This window comes from Saccopteryx bilineata, chromosome 8 (assembly GCF_036850765.1).
Source record: "Saccopteryx bilineata isolate mSacBil1 chromosome 8, mSacBil1_pri_phased_curated, whole genome shotgun sequence".
NCBI classification, from domain to species: domain Eukaryota; kingdom Metazoa; phylum Chordata; class Mammalia; order Chiroptera; family Emballonuridae; genus Saccopteryx; species Saccopteryx bilineata.
In genome coordinates, this window is record NC_089497.1 from 74,264,951 (window position 1) to 74,285,477 (window position 20,527).

A 20,527-nucleotide genomic window follows, 5' to 3' on the forward strand; every position below is an offset into this window, starting at 1 on the left:
AGTGAATACTGAACTATTGCTCCGAAGAGAAATACAGGGTAGATTCTATGAGCCTTCAGTCATAGCATTTTAATCAACTATATGTCATTTGCATTATATTGGTTCATTTGCCAATGTCCTTGTAAGAAAAGTCATTCTCACTGGCCTTGAAAACTAGCTCTTCTCCATAACCTTTTCCATATATAATTCTTAGCAAGTATTACTTTTTTTTTGCCCTGGCCAGTTGGTTCAGTGGATGTGATGTTGATCTGTCATGCAGACATCCTGGGTTCAGTCCCGGGTTCGATTCATGGTCAGGGCACACATGAGAAGAAACCATTTGCCCCCATCTTCTTTTTTTATAAATAAACTTTTATTAATGTTAATGGGGTGACATCAATAAATCAGGGTACATATATTCAAAGGAAACATGTCCAGGTTATCTTGTCATTCAATTATGTTGCATACCTATCACCCAAAATCAGATTGTCCTCCATCACCTTCCATCTAGTTTTCTTTGTGCCCCTCCTCCTCCCCCTCCCTCTCTCCCTCCTTCCCTCCCATGCCTCCCCCCATCCCCAGTAACCACCACACTCTTGTCCCTGTCTCTTAGTCTCGTTTTTATGTCCCACCTACATATGGAATAATGTAGTTCTTGGTTTTTTCTGATTTTCTTATTTCACTTCATATAATGTTATCAAGATCTCACCATTTTGTTGTAAATGATCCAATGTCATCATTTCTTATGGCTGAGTAGTATTCCATAGTGTATATGTGCCACATCTTCTTTAGCCAGTCTTCTATTGAAGGGCTTTTTGGTTGTTTCCATGTCTTGGCCACTGTGAATAATGCTGCAATGAACATGGGGCTGCATGTGTCTTTATGTATCAATGTTTCTGAGTTTTTGGGGTACATACCCAGTAGAGGGATTGCTGGGTCATAAAGTAGTTCTATTTTCAGTTTTTTCAGGAACCACCATACTTTCTTCCATAATGGTTGTACTACTTTATATTCCCACCAACAGTGAATGAGGGTTCCTTTTTCTCCACAGCCTCTCCAACATTTGCTATTACCTGTCTTGTTGATAATAGCTAATCTAACAGGTATGAGGTGGTATCTCAATGCAGTTTTGATTTGCGTCTCTCCAATAACTAATAAAGATGAGCATCTTTTCATATATCTGTTGGCTATTTGTATTTCTTCCTGGGAGAAGTGTCTGTTCTTGTCCTCTTTCCATTTTTTTATTGGATTGTTTGTTTGTTGTTGAGTTTTATGAGTTCTTTGTATATTTTGGATATTAGGCCCTTATCTGAGCTGTTGTTTGAAAATAACATTTCCCATTTAGTTGGCTGTCTGTTTATTTTGTTGTCAGTTTCTCTTGCTGAGCAAAAATTTTTTAGTCTGATGTAGTTCCATTCATTTATCTTTGCCTTCACTTCTCTTGCCTTTGGAGTCAAATTTATAAAATGTTCTTTAAAACCCAGGTCCATGAGTTTAGTACCTATGTCTTCTTCTATGTACTTTATTGTATAATTCAAAATGGATCAAAGACCTAAATATAAGGCCCACCCCCCATCTTGTTTCTCTCTCTTCCCCTACTGCAGCCAGTGGCTCAATTGATCCAGGCATCAGCATCAGGCTCTGAGGATAACCTGGTTGATTTGAGCATTGGCCTAAGACGGGGGATGCCAGGTGGATCCAGGGCACATGCAGAACTCTGTCTCGCTATCTCTTCCTCTCACTTAAAAAAAATTTCCTTTATATCTACTTGATCTGTAGAACTCGCTTTAAATGCAAGTTTAACATTTTTCTTTTCAAAATGCCTTTTGAAACATAGGTAGTCAGTACTAGCTGAGAAAGGTTCAATGTTTTTCTGAGTCTGGGTAACATGACCATAAATTTATTTGACTTTCTGAATAACAACAGTGCTGTCTGCTATACTTTTTTAATAGGTTGTCATATTCTAAATTCACAAATTTATCTTTATTTCCATCTTCTCCATAGCTTTATCAACACACTATAGGTGTTACTATAAAACTACCAAGTGGCCTCAAGTAAGGAGCAAATTTCCTCCCCCCCCCCAGATGTACTGTATTATTGATTTATTAACACTGAACTCTCAGCCAACAGCACTATAACTCACACCTGAAGGATGCTTATCTAACGTGTGTATTTTCTCTGTAAGGCATGTTGCAGCTTTTTTGCACCTAGGAGCACGAGATAGCACTTCAACAGTATGCTTGAAGGCCATTTCAAACATCAAAATCACCACCACAACAAAAACAGACAGAAAAGTAAAAAACATGGCCCTGAATAGACTACCTTAAGGACACTTGTTTACAGTATGAGAACAGAAGCAAGAAGCAGAGGTTTTCTTGTTCAACCTCAGGTGGGAACAGGTAGGTCAACTCAAATTATTCTCCATTCTGTGCGTGTCTATGAATGACTATGAGAGAGTTGTGAGCATTGATTTTGAGGCTACAAGTAAATTTTAGTGAGTAAGTGGATTTGTAAATACTGAATCTGTGAATAATGTAAATCAACTATAATTGTGCAGATGATGACAAAGAAGTAACCTGTATTTGTTCCATACCAATATGGTTATTGTACAGACTCCTACACTACAGATTGCTATCATTCTTTATATACAAAGTATCTGTAGAAAATCGTTATACAAGGTAGCTAAGGTTAAATTTTCAACATCACTTGGTATAAGTTAAAGAAAAGGCTTTATTTGGGAAGCTTAAGACCAGAGCTAGTTTGAAGGGGCATATAAACCACCACCCCATCCACAGAAACAAAGAAGGGCCAGGGACAGGATGGAGGAGTACATTCCTGGGTTGGGATGTTTCTTTCTTATGAGAAGCAGTCTTGTCAGCTATGAGTGGGCTAGAGCGAAGGACAGATTATAATATTTGGGTGCGAGACAGTCTGAATTTTGATGTGGACTATTTTCAGTAAATTTCTGTGAAATATAGCTGCCCAGCGCCTGGAGAGCTTAGAACCTGTGTAAAATTTCAGACCCTTCTGCTTGGGGAAAGTCATAAGTCTGGGAAACCGAGTTCAGGGGCAGCCCTTCCCACTGTGGGGTGCAGGAATCCAAGGTGCTCATTGAGGGTCTGGACAATGCAGAGTGAGCTTCCACTTCATCCTATATCAGATCCTAGAGCACTGTGGTGTTTGTTGAATTGTTGTTCGTGTTCATCTGATTTTCAGATTTAAAAATGTTCAATTATTATTCTTGAATGTAATTTTCTATTATATCACCCCCATTTTTGTTTCTGGAGGCCAGCATTAATTGATCTCAAGCAATTTACCCAGAGAATATTACCTTATATTGAGTATTCTGAATTCCAAACTGTTATAGAGTTATCCAGTCTATCCTACTTAAGTGAACTCTGTAAGTTAGTTATATACCTTCCTTTAAAATTAAAGCTCATACAAATCAATATATTTCCCTTACTCCAATAAAAGACATTTATTTATCCAACTTGGAAAATCAGCTAAAGAAATTCTCATATTAAAATGAAATCTAACATCTAATTTTATTATATCATATATTTTTACAACTTTTACTTTCTTTGGTTTTAAATTTAAAGAATTTAAATTTGAATAGTTTAAATTTCCCATATCAAGGACTTTCCATATTTGTAGTTGTACATTTCTTTTTTTTAATTTTATTTTTTAATAAATTTTTATTAATGTTAACGGGGTGACATTAATAAATCAGGGTACATATATTCAAAGAAAACATGTCCAGGTTATCTTGTCATTCAGTTATGTTGCATACCCATCACCCAGAGTCAGATTGTCCTCCGTCACCCTCTATCTAGTTTTCTTTGTGCCCCTCCCCCTCCCTCTTCTTCTCTCCCTTCTTCCTTCCTGCGTCCTCCCTCCCCCCACCCCTTGTAACCACCACACTCTTGTCCATGTCGTTTAGTCACGTTTTTATGTCCCACCAATGTATGGAATCATGTAGCTCTTGGTTTTTTCTGATTTACTTATTTCACTTCGTATAATGTTATCAAATTCCCACCATTTTGTTGTAAATGATCCGATGTCATCATTTCTTATGACTGAGTAGTATTCCATAGTGTATATGTGCCACATCTTCTTTATCCAGTCTTCTATTGAAGGGCTTTTTAATTGTTTCCATGTCTTGGCCACTGTGAACAATGCTGCAATAAACATGGGGCTACATGTGTCTTTACATATCAATGTTTCTGAGTTTTTGGGGTATATACCCAGTAGAGGGATTGCTGGGTCATAAGGTAGTTCTATTTTCACAATGAGATGGAAAAATATTCCTTGTTTTTGGATAGGAAGAATAAATATAATCAAAATGGCCATATTACCCAAAGCAATTTATAAATTTAATGCAATTCCCATCAAAATTCCTATGACATTTTTTTAAAAAATGGAACAAAAAATCATCAGATTTATATGGAGCTATAAAAAACCCCCGAATAGCCAAAGCAATCCTAAGGAAAAAAAATGAAGCTGGGGGCCTTACAATACCTGACTTCAAACTATAATATAGGGCCACGACAATCAAAACCGCATGATATTGGCAGAAAAATAGACATTCAGACCAATGGAACAGAATACAAAACCCAGAAATAAAACCACATATATATGGTCAAATAATTTTCGATAAAGGGGCCAACAACACACAATGGAGAAAAGAAAGCCTCTTCAACAAATGGTGCTGGGAAAACTGGAAATGCAAAAGAATAAAACTCGACTACAGCTTGTCCCCGTGTACTAAAATTAATTCAAAATGGATCAAAGACCTAAATATAAGACCTGAAACAATAAAGTACATAGAAGAAGACATAGGTACTAAACTCATGGACCTGGGTTTTAAAGAACATTTTATGAATTTGACTCCAAAGGCAAGAGAAGTGAAGGCAGAGATAAATGAATGGGACTACATCAGACTAAAAAGTTTTTGCTCAGCAAGAGAAACTGACAACAAAATAAACAGACAGCCAACTAAATGGGAAATGTTATTTTCAAACAACAGCTCAGATAAGGGACTAATATGTACATTTCTTAAAAATTGTATTTTAGTAGAGATAGTGGGAAGGCTGGCCAAGATTTCTTCTTGTTTAGAAGTCACAGATTCCATAGCCTCCAACCAAGATTACAAAACAATCTTCAAATAATTTTCTCCCAAAACTTCAGCCTTGAAGGATAATTCTTGGATAAATGTTGTTAAACTTATGCACTCCTGTATTACAGAAAGATTTTCTACCTTCATTTTTATACTTCTTTTTAATCAGGGTCATCTTTCTGAAAAAGAAACCTAAATTAAACTCCAAAAATAATAGTGATTTAAACCATAAATTAATTTATAACAAGAGGTTAACAGATTAATTGTTGCAACATACCTTCCATTCAGTATACTTGGGAGCCAAGGTTCATCCTGAGATTTTATTTATATATATAAATAAAATTTATATATATATAAAATTTATATATATATATTTTTTAATATATATATATGGCTTTAAAAATTCTTGTAAGTATAGCTTAAATTCTAATATTTCCACCTGGTTTGTTTTTCAAAGAAGTTTCAGAAATACTTTGACTATAGTTTCACCAATAGAAATGTTATGTTTCCATTTTAAACCCACTTTTTGTGCATTCACAGAATCCCAAAGACTAGAGTTTATCTGCAAGGAGACAGTTTTACGCCACACACATTTAAAAAGATAAAAGTTACTTTGAGTTTAAGCTTTGATCTTTTAACTTGCATTGCACTTGGAGTTTCAAAACTTTCTACTTTGAAACACTTTACTTGAAACCAACCTTCTTTTCGGTTGTTCCTTCTGAGAGGATCAATAGCAGCACAGCATTGCCCCACTCTTAAAACCTTTGGCATTTATCCATTCTCCTTGTTTTTGTTTTTGGTTTATTTTGTTGTTGTTTTTTAACCTTTTTATTGCTGATAATTCTCAGAGATTTCTTCTATGTTTCTATGAGGGCAGAGTCATTGTCAACCAGGGGTCTCAAACTCGCGGCCCGCTGTCCGCATGCGGCCCGCCGAACAATTTTCTGCGGCCCACAGACTAATCCACGAAGTTCAAAATATTTTGAATAAAATTAAGTAAACCTAGGGGCCTACTTGTATTTTTCATTTCTCTAGCATCCTAGCTAGATATTAGCTTAGTTAACAGCAGTTGTGATGTGAACTACAGTTTCTGGTCATTTTGTGACACTGAGTAAACTGCATGTACGATTGTGCTTGTTGTACTGATTTTTTTTTGTTTTCAACTGCAGTGAGAAAAGTGTTGCGTAACAGTTGCCTTTTTTTTTTTAAAGATTTTTTATTTTATTTTATTTTATTTTATTTTATTTTATTTATTCATTTCTAGAGAGGAGAGAGAGAGGAGAGAGAGACAGAGAGAGAGAAGGGGGGAGGAGCCGGAAGCATCAACTCCCATATGTGCCTTGACCAGGACAGCCCAGGGTTTCGAGACGCTTTATTCACTGCGCCACCACAGGTCAGGCCAACAGTTGCCTTTTGTAGACCTAGTGTGGCCCACCGAATGGCTGTGATCTTGCTCTGCGGCCCACATGCTGAGTTGAGTTTGAGACCCCTGAGGCAGGCCATCTTCCAAGCTGTCTGATCATTTTTAGCCACCTCCTCATCTCTGATGTCCTTGATTAGGACACTGCAGTGATCCAGATACAAGGCATAGATCAGCTGCTAGAGACTCAGGTCATAATCTTTGACTCACCATGCAGGGTCATGACAGTACCCATGGAGACAGCCTTGACTGAGACAGGGATAGAAATTTTCCAGCTGTCATAGTTGGTATACTACTCTTTATAGCCATTCTCCTGCTTGGGGACTAGGAAGAAAGGGGGAAAGACCTTTTCTTGTTTTGTCCTTGAAAGTCTCCTTGTGACATGGCATAGCTGCTGCTTCCCTTGGGTTAACTGCTACTCTGTCACTTCCAGTACTTAGATAGCATGGGCAGAGTTTGCTGTAATGACCTACCAGAGCTCTGCAAGCTTTATTCTCTGGGTTTTTTTTCTTTCTTTCCCTTTTCCTTCCTTCCTTCCTTCCTTCCTTCCTTCCTTCCTTCCTTCCTTCCTTCCTTCCTTCCTTTCTTCCTTCCTTCTTTCCTTCCTTCCTTCCTTCTTTCCTTCCTCCCTTCTTTTTTTTTTTTTAAACTCATTGCCTTGACCAAACCTTATCTAAGGACCTTTTAGTCCTAGCCCTTGGGGAACTTGTTCTGTTTTCCCAGAGATTACTCTACTTTTATTTATTGGAATCTATCCCCAGATCTTTCAGGGCTATGAAAGTTTCTATTTCCAAATGTGACACAGTAATAAATCATATATTTATTGATTTAAATGTTATATTCATTTCTGACACCCAGTCATAAGGATTGGATTAGTCTATTCCTGCATTTTTTATGCCAAGCACTATTCTAGTCTTCCTGTGTCTCGCTCAGTGCAGGTCAAGCTGTGTTTCTAGTGTCTTTACAGAAGCCAGCTCACATCCTGGCCATATGCCAATTGATTGACTCCTTGAAAAATCTAAATAATTGTTTTGACACAACTTTTGTAAACCCCAACCTATGTTAGGTCATTAGGAAAATAAACTTCTGCTATTTCTTAGTTGTGAGAAAAGAAATGTGTGTAAAATGCTTTAGCCAAAATGTACTTTAAAGTTTTCTCTAGGCAGTGAGGCTGATAAGTAGAACAGATGAGACATTATGGATTGGAAAAAATACTTAAGCTCCACCTTTAATTACAAATTTATTTGCATGTGGTTTTCCCCATTATTATTTTAGTAGCATGGTACAGATAGATGTCTGTTACCGAGAAAACTGAATGTGGTCCTGGAGAATTTCAACCCCAGCTGTTCTATATGGTCCAGCAGTATTCTTGAGGCACATTACTTTTCTGATCATATGTTTATAAATGTTATTCAGCCTCTCCCTCCTTTTTATTTTAAATTTTAATCTATTCCTCTAAAAGGTCTTGCTGACTTGTATATGTTCCTCTGAAATTCACTGATATTACACATTTCATCTCTTCTGACTTTGATACTTTCTCCTCTTCGAATACCATGGATATTTTTTCCTCTGGATTTTCCCTCTTATCAGTATTGTACATTTGATGTGATAAGTGCTTGTGTAGAAGTGTGAAGGAATTATTTTGTGGAATCGGAGGAAAGAATTATTGATTTCACAAGCAAAGAAAGGGCTCTTGAAAGATTTTATTGAGGAAATATTACTTGAGGAATTAGAGGATTGAACAAAACAGAATGTTGGGAAAGGCGCTTTGGGCAATGGGAACAGCTTGCACAAAGAGCAGAACATGATGGCTGAACTACAAGGCAAGTTGGATGAGGGAGGTCAGGGAAGTCACTTAAGGGCCTTGAACTCTTGTGAAAGACTGTGAACTTCATCATATGGGATCTGGCAAGCCAGTAAGTAACTATTCCCATGATGGCGAACCCATGACACGTGTGTTAGCACTGACACGCATAGCCATTTTTGATGACACGCAGCCGCATGTGGCCACATACCAGAGAAGTATGGGCCGCATGCTGAGAAGGACGTTTCATCCTTGGCTCCTGCATGGCCAGGTGCAGTAGCCGAGGATAAAACATTTGCTGTAGTGTAGACACTCTGTGCCGGAGGTCTGTAGGCCAAAACAACAGAACTCTGGCACAGAGCATCTAGTTCTGGGACTTCCGGTTAGGCTGTTAGGGGATATTTGACCTCACTTCTGGCCAGCAGAGCGGGGGGGGGGGGAGACACATCTCTGGGGGCCCTGTGATCGCCATTATCAGCAACCACATAACCACAGCAACCATCATCCAATCTACTGTTCTGGGGTGTCGTGGATTTCTAATTGACCATCATTACTGAGATAAGTGAGGGGGGGGCACTGGGAGAGGTGAGGGCCTGTACTATGGGTGCTGTTTCCCACCATTAGAAATAGCAGCAGCCATCTTAATTTACATAAGATGCAACTTGCAGAATTTCAAGACAGCATCTGGGCTCAGCTGTTTGTCAATTTGAGGTCAAAGATTGAGAATCTGGAAAGGTGCCACTTGGAGAATCAAGAGAGTGCCACTACAAACAGGAAATTTGGAGTGCCTGCAACCGATTACCAGACACTTTTAGCACCCTAAAAAATATAGCAATGGCTTTACTCACAATTTTTCCCTCTACATACTTTTGTGAGACCTTACTCTCAGGTTAAATAATATCAAAACCAACAAAAGAAACAGATTGACAGATGAAGTTAGTAGTGCTTACTTGGGCTTGAAGTATACAAAATACCAATCTTTAATTGAAGATTTAACAAATGAAATTCAGCAACAAAAAGTCACTAACATGCAGGTTAGTTAAAGAATTCCCCCTCCCCCTCACTTCTCTTAGTTCACGGCACCCCACACAAGTTAAATAATATCAAGACCAACAAAAGAAAATGACTGACAGATGAACAAAGAAGTCACTAAGTAGGTAAGTTAAATAATTAGTTTTTGGTTTATTACAGTTATATGTATATATTACAATTATACAATTATTTAAACTATAAATATCACGAAATTATGGTTTTTTTCTCAAAGTGACACACCACCTGAGTTATGCTCGGTTTTTTGGTGAATTTTGACACACCAAGCTCCAAAGATTGCCCATCACTGAACTATTCAAATGTATGTATTAGAAGCAAAATCCTGGCAGAAAGAGGAAAAATTGGATGGTGAAGGGGAAAGACTGGAGGCAGGGAGACTAATTAGGAAACAAGTCATCAACATTCTCATTCACCAGAGCAGTGAGTGTACTTCCTGTCCTCCCTGCCTGCTTCTCTCAGGGGTTGTAAAACAGGTCTGTTCTCCAAAAGCAGAGCAATGAAGGAAGGAGGGATGTGTGCAGTTCTCTGTATATTTCATGAGTAAAGGGTCTGGCACTAGAGTGGTTTCCATAGTGTGGTTTTAACTCTGTTTGGAGTATAGTACCTTACATATCATAGGTGCTTGAAAATATTTGTCAAATGAATGAGTAAATGAAAAAAAAAATGAACAAACCAGAAAAACCCCAATCCCTTCTTTGGCATTATCCTACTCACAAAGTCAGAAGTCCCCTTTATACACTTCTGTGGAAATAAACAGGTTCTCCTCAAATCTAGTTCTAGCATTATTTTTTCCCTCTTACATTTTCTTGAAAAATGACTCTGCACCTTGCTGTTGGAGGCCACTTGGGAGTTAAAAATCAGTATGGTCTTCAGAGCTGGGAAGATTCAGGTTCACATTCTCAGTTAGCAATTTTGTAAACTTGAATGATTATGTAACTTTTTAAACCCCTGTTTTCTCATCTCTCTGCTATCAATGAGGAAAAGGTTGCAGTGAGGAAAAAGATAATGCCTATAGAAATGCTTAAATCAAAATTTGACCTACAAATACATGAATAGGAACACTGAGATGGAGTCAGAGGGAGAGCTGCAGAATTCTCTACTCTTCTGCTGCCATTTTGTGCTGCCCCACTTAGGATCTTGTCTGAGGCCAATACATGAATTAAGTTAGATTCAGACAGGGTTCATCCCATCTAGCAGGTACAAATTTCAGTTTAAAAACAAAGTCATACAAATGTGTTAACTTTATTTTTCAATAAGAATTAAATTTTCTAATTCAAGACTCAATTTAAGGGAAAGGTAGAATCATTATTTATTTTTCTATATTTCATCTTTTTTTGACCCTGATATTATACATTGTCTAAAGCATTTTTCTCTTTATTGCCAAGGGCATTGTCCCGAAGTTGACCATATTAAAGTAAGAAGAGAATCTAATCTGCTGTACTGTTCATCATATTATAAAAATACTTTGGGATTAAATTAATCAGTCATTTAAAACTAAGATACATATATACTTCTCTTTAGACTGTGTTTTTAAGATTGTAAATGGGTGTAATGAAATTCATTCAGTAATCATTAGATTTGGGACATTGTTAGATAAGAACTTAGGTGCCTTCTTATTTGTTTATTTAAGTTATAAGATTGCATTTCTTAATCTGAAATGTAAGCCAAATTAGAAAAACTAGATAAATGCCAGTAGTATTTTATTTTACTTTCATATTTTTGGGTCCCATCATTAAACAGAATTTATTAGCAACTTGTTTTTATTCCTGCTACATTCTGTTTATGAACATATCTATAAATACATCTCAAAGAAATATTTGTTTGGTTTGTTGGAAAAAGGTAAAAATCTTATTTCCCAAAGGAATAATTTAAGTAAAATGCAAAATAAGAATAGAGGTTGGAAAAACAACTAAGTAAGAATTTTGGTCTTTTAATAAAACATCATGATTAGATGGTTCTTTATAGAGTAAAATGTCTATGTCTGAAATAATCTGAACCATCATCAGAATATTAATGGAATATAAATGGAATGTAAAATCACTTGGTATGTAAAATTTAAACACTGATTTGTGGGGATAGTCAGTCTAAAGTTCTTTTGATTTGATGTCCAAATTATATAATTCATATAATTTCTCATGACTTTTTTTTTTTTTTTGTGACAAAGACAGAGAGACAGACAAAGGGACAGATAGGGACAAACAGACAGGAAGGGAGAGAGAGATGAAAAGCATCAACTCTTCATTGCGGCACCTTAGTTGTTCATTGATTGCTTTCTCATATGTTTCTTGACCAGGGGGCTCCAGCAGAGGGAGTGACCCCTTGCTCAAGCCAGCAACCTTGGGCTCAAGCCAGAGACCTATGGGTTCAAACCAGAGACCATAGGGTTATGTTTATGATCCATGCTCAAGCCAGTGACCCAACGCTCAAGCTGGTGAACCTATGCTCAAGCTGGTGACCTCAGAGTTTCAAACCTGGACCTTCTACATCCAGTCCAACATTCTATTTATTGTGTGACTGCCTGGTCAGGCTCATGATTTGTTTTTTAAATAATTTTTATTTTTTAATTACAGTTAACATACAATATTATATTAGTTTCACACATACAATCTAGTGATTAGACATTAAATAACTTACTAAGTGATCATTCTGATAGGTCTCAACCCACCTGACACCATATATAATTATTAGAATGTTATTGACTCCTTTCGCTATGCTGTACTTTATGTCTATCTCCATGACTATTCTGTAACTACCAATTTGCACTTCTTCATCCCTTTACCTTTTTAACCCAGCCCCCTGAACATCCCTACTACTATCCAGTAACTGTCAAAATGTTTTCTGAATCTATGAGTCTGTTTCTGTTCTGCATATTCTGTTTCTTAGTTAATTGTTGATAGATATGTATTTATTAGCATTTTATTGTTCATATTTTTGTTTATTTTATTTTTCTTCTTCAAAAGAAATCCTTGAATATTTCATGTAATATTAGTTTGGTGGTGATCAACTCCTTTAGCTTTTTCTTGTCTGGGAAGCTCATTATCTGTCCTTTGATTCTAAATGATAGCCTTGCACGATAGAATAATCTGGGTGTAGGTCCTTGCTTTTCATTACTTTAAATATTTCTTGCCACTTTTTTCTGGCCTGCAAAGTTTGTTGAAAATCAGCTGACAGTCTTATGGGAGGTCCCATGCAAGTAGCTAACTCCTTTTCTCTTGATGCTTTTAAGATTCTCTCTTCTTAACCTTTTGCATTTTAATTATGACGTGTCTTGGTGTGGGCCTCTTGCAGTTTATTTTATTTGGAACTCTCTATGTTTCCTGGACTTGTATATCTGTTTCCATCACAGAAATTTCTGTCATTATTTTTTCCAATAATTTTTTTTGATTTAATTTAATTTTAATTTATTGGGTATACAAAGATTCTAGTGTTCCCTCGAATACCTTCCCCCCCCCATGTTCCCCACCACATCCCCCTTGCCCTCCTCCCCGCAGTGCCCTCCCCCCGTTTTGGTATCCTGCTCTCATCCCATCCTGTCATTACTCTTCCTTCTGTCTGCTTTCCCTCTGTACTCTGGTCCTGCCTCTATGTCTACTCTGTTTCTCAGTTCATATTGTTCATTGGTTTCCTCAAATGAGTGAAGTCATACGGTATTTTTTTTCTCTGCTGCCTTATTTCACTTAACATAATAGTTTCCAGGTTTATCCATGTTGTTGCAAAAAGTAAGATTTCCTTCTTTTTCATGGCCCCATAGTATTCCATTGTGTATATGTACCACTGCTTTTTTTTTTATTAATTTTACTAGGGTGACATCAATAAATTAGGGTACATATGTTCAAAGAAAATGTGTCCAGGATATCTTGTAAATCAATTATGTTGCATACCCATCACCAAAAGTCAGATTGTCCTCTGTCACCTTCTATCTAGTTTTCTTTGTGCCCCTCCCTCTCCACATTTTCCTCTCCCTCCCCCCCCGTAACCACCACACTCTTATCAATGTCTCTTAGTCTCGTTTTTATGTCCCACCTACATATAGAATAATGCAGTTCTTAGTTTTTTCTGATTTACTTATTTCACTTCATATAATGTTATCAAGATCCCACTATTTTGTTGTAAATGATCCAATGTCATCATTTCTTATGGCTGAGTAGTATTCCACTGTGTATATGTGCCACATCTTCTTTAGCCAGTCTTCTATTGAAGGGCTTTTTGGTTGTTTCCATGTCTTGGCCACTGTGAATAATGCTGCAATGAACATGGGGCTGCATGTGTCTTTACGTATCAATGTTTCTGAGTTTTGGGGGTATATACCCAGTAGAGGGATTGCTGGGTCATAAGGTAGTTCTATTTTCAGTTTTTTGAGGAACCACCATACTTTCTTCCATAATGGTTGTACTACTTTACATTCCCACCAACAGTGAATGAGGGTTCCTTTCTCTCCACAGCCTCTCCAACATTTGCTATTACCTGTCTTGTTGATAATAGCTAATCTAACAGGTATGAGGTGGTATCTCATTGCAGTTTTGATTTGCATTTTTCTAAAAGCTAATGAAGATGAGCATCTTTTCATATATCTGTTGGCCATTTGTATTTCTTCCTGGGAGAAGTGTCTATTCATATCCTCTTCCCATTTTTTATTGGATTGTTTGTTTGTTTGTTTGTTGTTGAGTTTTATGAGTTCTTAGTATATTTTGGATATTAGGCCCTTATCTGAGCTATTGATTGAAAATATCATTTCCGATTTAGTTGGCTGTCTGTTTATTTTGTTTTCAGTTTCTCTTGCTGAGCAAAAACTTTTTAGTCTGATGTAGTCCCATTCATTTATTTTTGCCCTCTCTTCCCTTGCCTTTGGAGTCAAATTCATAAAATGCTCTTTAAAACCAAGGTCCATGAGTTTAGAACCTATATCTTCTTATATGTACTTTATTGTTTCAGGTCTTATATTTAGGTCTTTGATCCATTTTGAATTAATTTTAGTACACGGGGTCGAGTTTCATTCTATTGCATGTGGCTTTCCAGTTTTCCCAGCACCATTTGTTGAAGAGGCTTTCTTTTCTCCATTGTGTGTTGTTGGCCCCTTTATCGAAAATTATTTGACCATATATATGTGGTTTTATTTCTGGGCTTTGTATTCTGTTCCATTGGTCTGAATGTCTATTTTTCTGCCAATACCATGCTGTTTTGATTGTCGTGGCTCTATACTATAGTTTGAAGTCAGGTATTGTAATGCCCGAGCTTCATTCATTTTCCTTAGGATTGCTTTGGCTATTCAGGGTTTTTTATAGTTCCATATAAATCTAATGATTTTTTGTTTCATTTCTTTAAAAAATGTCATGGGAATTTTGATGGGAATTGCATTAAATTTGTATATTGCTTTGGGTAATATGGCCATATTGATTATATTTATTCTTCCTATCCAAGAACAAGAAATATTCTTCCATCTCATTGTATCTTTTTTGATTTCCCTTAACAATGGTTTGTAGTTTTCATTATATAAGTCCTTTACATTCTTTGTTATGTTTATTCCTAGGTATTTTATTTTTTTTGTTGCAATTGTGAAGGGGATTATTTTTTGGAGTTTGTACTCAAATGTTTCATTGTTGGCATATAGAAAGGCGATGGACTTTTGTATGTTAATTTTGTATCCTGCGACCTTACTGTATTGGCTTATTGTTTATAGTAGTCTTTTTGTAGATTCTTTGGGGCTTTTGATGTATAGGATCATATCATCTGCAAAAAGTGATATTTTTACTTCTTCTTTTCCGATATGGATGCCTTTTATTTCTTTGTCTTGTCTGATTGCTCTGGCTAGAACCTCTAGTACCACATTAAATAAGAGTGGAGAGAGTGGACAACCCTGTCTTGTCCCTGATTTAAGGGGCAAAGCATTCAGTTTTGTGCCATTTAATATGATGTTAGCTGATGATTTATCATATATGACCTTTATCATGTTGAGATATTTTCCTTCTATACCCATTTTGTTGAGAGTCTTAAACATAAAATTGTGTTGTATTTTATCTAATGCCTTTTCTGTATCTATTGATAAGATCATGTGGCTTTTGTTTTTTGTTTTGTTGATATGGTGTATTACGTTAACTGTTTTACGTATGTTGAACCATCCTTGAGATTATGGGATGAATTTCACTTCATAGTGATGTATTATTTTTTTAATATGTTGTTGTATTCGATTTGCTAGTATTTTGTTTAGTATTTTAGCATCTGTATTCATTAGAGATATTGGTCGGTAGTTTTCTTTTTTTGAGCTGTCCTTGTCCAGTTTCGGTATGAGGGTTATGTTGGCCTCATAAAATGTGTTTGACAGTATTGCTTCTTCTTTAATTTTTTGGAAGACTTTCAGTAGAATAGGAATCAAGTCTTTTTTGCATGTTTGATAGAATTCGCTAGTATAACCGTCTGGGCCTGGACTTTTATTTTTGGGGAGGTTTTTAATAGTTTTTTCTATTTCTTCCCTACTAATTGGTCTGTTAAGTTTTCTGCTTCTTCTTGACTCAGTCTAGGAAGGTTGTATTGTTCTAGAAATTTATTCATTTCTTCTAGATTATTGAATTTAGTGGCATAAAATTTTTCATAGTATTCTACAATTATTCTTTGTATATCTAGGATGTCCGTGTTGATTTCTCCTCTTTCATTTTGGATTTTGTTTATATAGGTTCCTTCTCTTTTTTACTTGGTAAGTCTTGCCAAGGGTTTGTCAATTTTGTTGATCTTTTCAAAGAACCAGCTCCTTGTTCTATTAATTTTTTCTACAGTTTTTCTGTTCTCTATTTCATTAATTTCTGCTCTGATTTTTATTATCTCCTTTCTTCGGCTGGTTTTGGGTTGTCTTTGTTCTTCTCTTTTTAGTTCCTTAAGGTGTGAAGTTAAGTGATTCACTTGGGCTCTCTCTTGTTTGTTCATATAGGCCTGAAGCAATATGAACTTCCCTCTTACCACTGCTTTTGCTGCATCCCATAGATTCTGATATGTTGTATTGTCGTTTTCATTTGTCTGTATATATCTTTTGATTTCTGTGCTTATTTCTTCTTTGGCCCATTCATTTTTTAAAAGTATATTGTTTAGTTTCCACATTTTTGTGGTGTATTTTTCCTCTTTTTTGCAGTTGAATTCTAGTTTCAAGGCTTTGTGATCAGAAAATATGCTTGGCACAACTTTGATTTTTCTGAATTTGCTGATGTTGTTTTTGTGCCCAACATATGGTCAATTCTTGAAAATGATCCATATACACTGGAGAAAAATGTATACTCTGTCACTTTGGAATGAAATGTCCTGTGGATGTCTGTCATATCCAGGTGCTTTAGTGTTTTGTTTAAGGCCAATATATCTTTATTGATTTTCTGTTTGGATGACCGATCTAGAGCCATCAGCAGTGTATTGAGGTCTCCAAATATGATTGTATTTTTGTCAGTTTTTGTTTTAAGGTCAATAAGTAGCTGTCTTATATATTTTGGTGCTCTTTGGTTTGGTGCATATATATTAAGAATTGTTATGTCTTCTTGATTCAGTGTCCCCTTAGCCATTATGAAATGCCCATTTTTGTCTCTGAGTACTTTTCCTGTCTTGTAGTCAGCATTATCAGATATGAGTATTGCTACACTTGATTTTTTTTGGATGTTATTTGCTTGGATTATTGTTTTCCAGCCTTTCACTTTGAATTTGTTTTTATCCTTGTTGCTTAGATGAGTTTCTTGTAGGCAGCATACAGTTGGATTTTCTTTTTTAATCCAATCTGCTACTCTGTGCCTTTTTATTGGTGAGTTTAATCCACTTATATTTAGTGTAATTATTGACACTTGAGTTCTCTATTGCCATTTTATACATTGCTTTCTGTTAGTTTTGTGTCTTGTTTGATTCTTCTCTTTCGTTTTTCTATCTTTTGATTTTGGTTGGTTTTTTTTCCATACATCTTTCCTCTGTTGCTAGCTTTTTTAAATCATGTGCTTTTGTGGTGATTTTTCCAATGGTGCTTACCATTAAGTAATGAAAAGTGTTCCTACCCTGTTCATTGTAATGCACTATCTTGTGAGTACTTTTTCACTCCATCATCCTTTGCTACTTACTGTTAATCTCTATTCTCTCCCACTTTTTTTGTTGTTGTTGTCACAGTTTAAATTTGGTTTTATTGTATTCTTAGTGGAGCTTTTACTTGTGATTTTGTTTTGTTTTGTTCTTTGTATCTACTTGGAAAACACCCTGTAGTAATTCCTGGAGTGGGGGTTTTCTGATGATAAATTTCCTCATCCTTTCTGTATCTGTGAATGTTTTTATTTCTCCTTCATATTTGAAGGATAGCTTTGATGGGTATAGTATTCGTGGTTGAAAGTTCCTCTCTTTCAGGACTTTAAATATTGGGGTCCACTCTCTTCTAGCTTGTAGAGTTTCTGTTGAGAAATCTGGTGATATTCTAATGGGCCTTCCTTTATACGTTGTATTCTTCTTTTCCCTGGCTGCCTTGAGAATTTTTTCTTTGTCGTTGGTTTGTGCCAATTTCATTATGATGTGCCTTGGAGTAGGTTTGTTGGGGTTGACAAAACTTGGTGTTCTGTTTGCTTCTTGAATTTGAGATTTTAGTTCTTTCTACAGGCTTGGGAAGTTCTCATGTATTATTTGTTTGAATATGTTCTCCATTCTATTATCTCTCTCTTCTCCCTCTGATATATCTATTATTCTTATGTTATTCTTTTTGATGGAGTCAGAAAATTTCTGTAGGGCTTTCTCATTTTTTTTAATTTTTGAGTATCTTTCTTCTCTCTGTTGTGCCTCAAGTTGTTTGTCTTCTATTTCACTAATCCTACCTTCTATCTGGCCTGTTCTGTTAGTTAAGCTTGTTACTTTGTTTTTCAGCTTATGAATTGAGTTTTTCATCTCTGTTTGATTTTTTTTATAGTGTCAATTTTCTTGGTAATATTTTCATTGTGTTTATTGAGTTGTTTTCAGAGCTCCCTAAATTGCCTTCCTGTGTTTTCTTGTATATCTCTGAGTATATTTAGGATTTCTATTTTCAATTCTCTGTCATTTAGCGCCAAGGTTTCCAATATATTAAATTTTTTCTCTATATATTTTTCATCTATCTGTGCTAACCCTCTGTTTTGTATCCATGATATTCGATTTCTTTTTTTTTAATTGCATCTGAGGGTGATTTTGTTGATAGTATTAATGAGAATTAATAAAGAATAAAACGTTTAAAAAATAAAAATAAAAAAGAATAAGTAAAATAAAAAGAAATGATTATTCCCCCCCCTTTTTTTCCTTTCCTCTCCTCTTTCCTCTTGAAAAAATCTTGTGATGGACTGTGAATTATATTGTGCTAAATAGAGCAAAAATTACCTATAATGGAGGGACTGAGTTGGGGGGAAGTGATAAAGGGGTAAAAAAGGGTGTATGGACCCACAAAAAGCAAAAAAAGAAAAAATTTTGTCAAGAATAAAATGATTCGTTTTTAGGTGATGGTTGACTAAGAGATATGATGGGAGGAATAAGAGGGAAACAGGAAAAAGGGGGGGAATTAAAAAATTACTATTGTGTTTAGTGGAGCAAGAACTAGATAATATGGAGAGCCAGGGTTAGGAGCACTGCTAGTGAGTTAAAAAAGCAAAGTAAAAAACCCCCAAAGCACCACAAAAAAAATTTGAGTCCCATATAAAATAATTTGTTCGTGATTGAGGATTGAATGAGAGAAAAAGTAAAGGAGAAAAGAGAAACTAATATAGAGGGAGAAAAAAAAAGAAAGAGGAAAACACAAAAAGAAGTAAAAAGAATAAAAGTAGAGAGAGAGATAGAGAGAGAGAGAGAGTTAAGGGTTTTGGATTACAACTCTCATAAAGAGAAAGGAAGAAGAAAGAAAAGATAATGGGAGATGTAACACTTATGGGTAATGTAGTTCAAGGAGAGGAGAGACTAAGACCAGCAGAGAATTAAACGACCAAATTGGAAAAGGAAGAAAATAATCAAGACAAAAAGATAAGAGAAACAAATGAACAAATACAATAAAATGGGATAAGTTATAAAGTCTGTAGATTATTTTTGATTTTGAGAGGTTATCTTCTTGTTTTTCTTTTCTCTCCCTTTTCCTGGTCAGTGACTCTGTACCCCGGGTTCTGCCCCTGTGGCACACTTAGATAGAGGTTTTCAGTTGATAAGTCTCTATGGCGATGTCATATATTGGGCTTCAGTCTCGTTGGCAGTCGAGGCTCATTAGCATTTGCAGGCCCCACCAATGAGAGAGTCCGTATTCCTGGAGCCTCTCTCCTAGTCTCTTCCTGAATTAGTAGCCTGATGACCCACCTATGGGGTTGCTGCTGCCTCTGCCTTTGCGTTTATTTTTTTTTATTTTTTTTTTAATCTTTTTTTTTCTATTTTTTTATTTATTCATTTTAGAGAGGAGAGGGAGAGACAGAGAGAGAGAGAGAGAGAGAGGAGAGACAGAGAGAGAGAGAAGGGGGAGGAGCTGGAAGCATCAACTCCCATATGTGCCTTGACCAGGCAAGCCCAGGGTTTTGAACCAGCAACCTCAGCATTTCCAGGTCGACGCTTTATCCACTATGCCACCACAGGTCAGGCTGCCTTTGCGTTTAGCATGGAACTTCTGGAGGCTCCAAGGATAGATTTTTCTGTCTCTGGTTGAAGATATTGTTGAATTTTCAGGGAGATTTATCGGTATCATTTCTTACGGCGCCATTTCTCTGACGTCACCAAATACTGCTTTTTAATCCACTCGACCACTGATAGACACTTGGGCTGTTTTTAGATATTGGCTATTGTAAACAATGCTGCAATAAACATGGGGGTGCTTTTCTCCTTTTGAATCAGTGATATGGTGTTCTTGGGATATATATCTAAAAGTGTGATGGCTTGGTCAAAAGGCAGTTCGATTTTTAATTTCTTGAGGAATCTCCATACTGTTTTCCACAGTGACTGCACCAGTCTGGATTCCCACCAGCAGTGCAGGAGGGTTCCCTTTTCTTCACATCCTCACCAGCACTTATTATGTGTTGTTTGTTAATGTGCGCCATTCTGACTGCTGTGAGATGATATCTCATTGTGGTTTTAATTTGCATTTCTATAATGATTAGTGATGTTGAACACTTTTTCATATGCCTACTGGCCATCTGTATGTCCTCTTTGAAGAAGTGTCTATTCATTT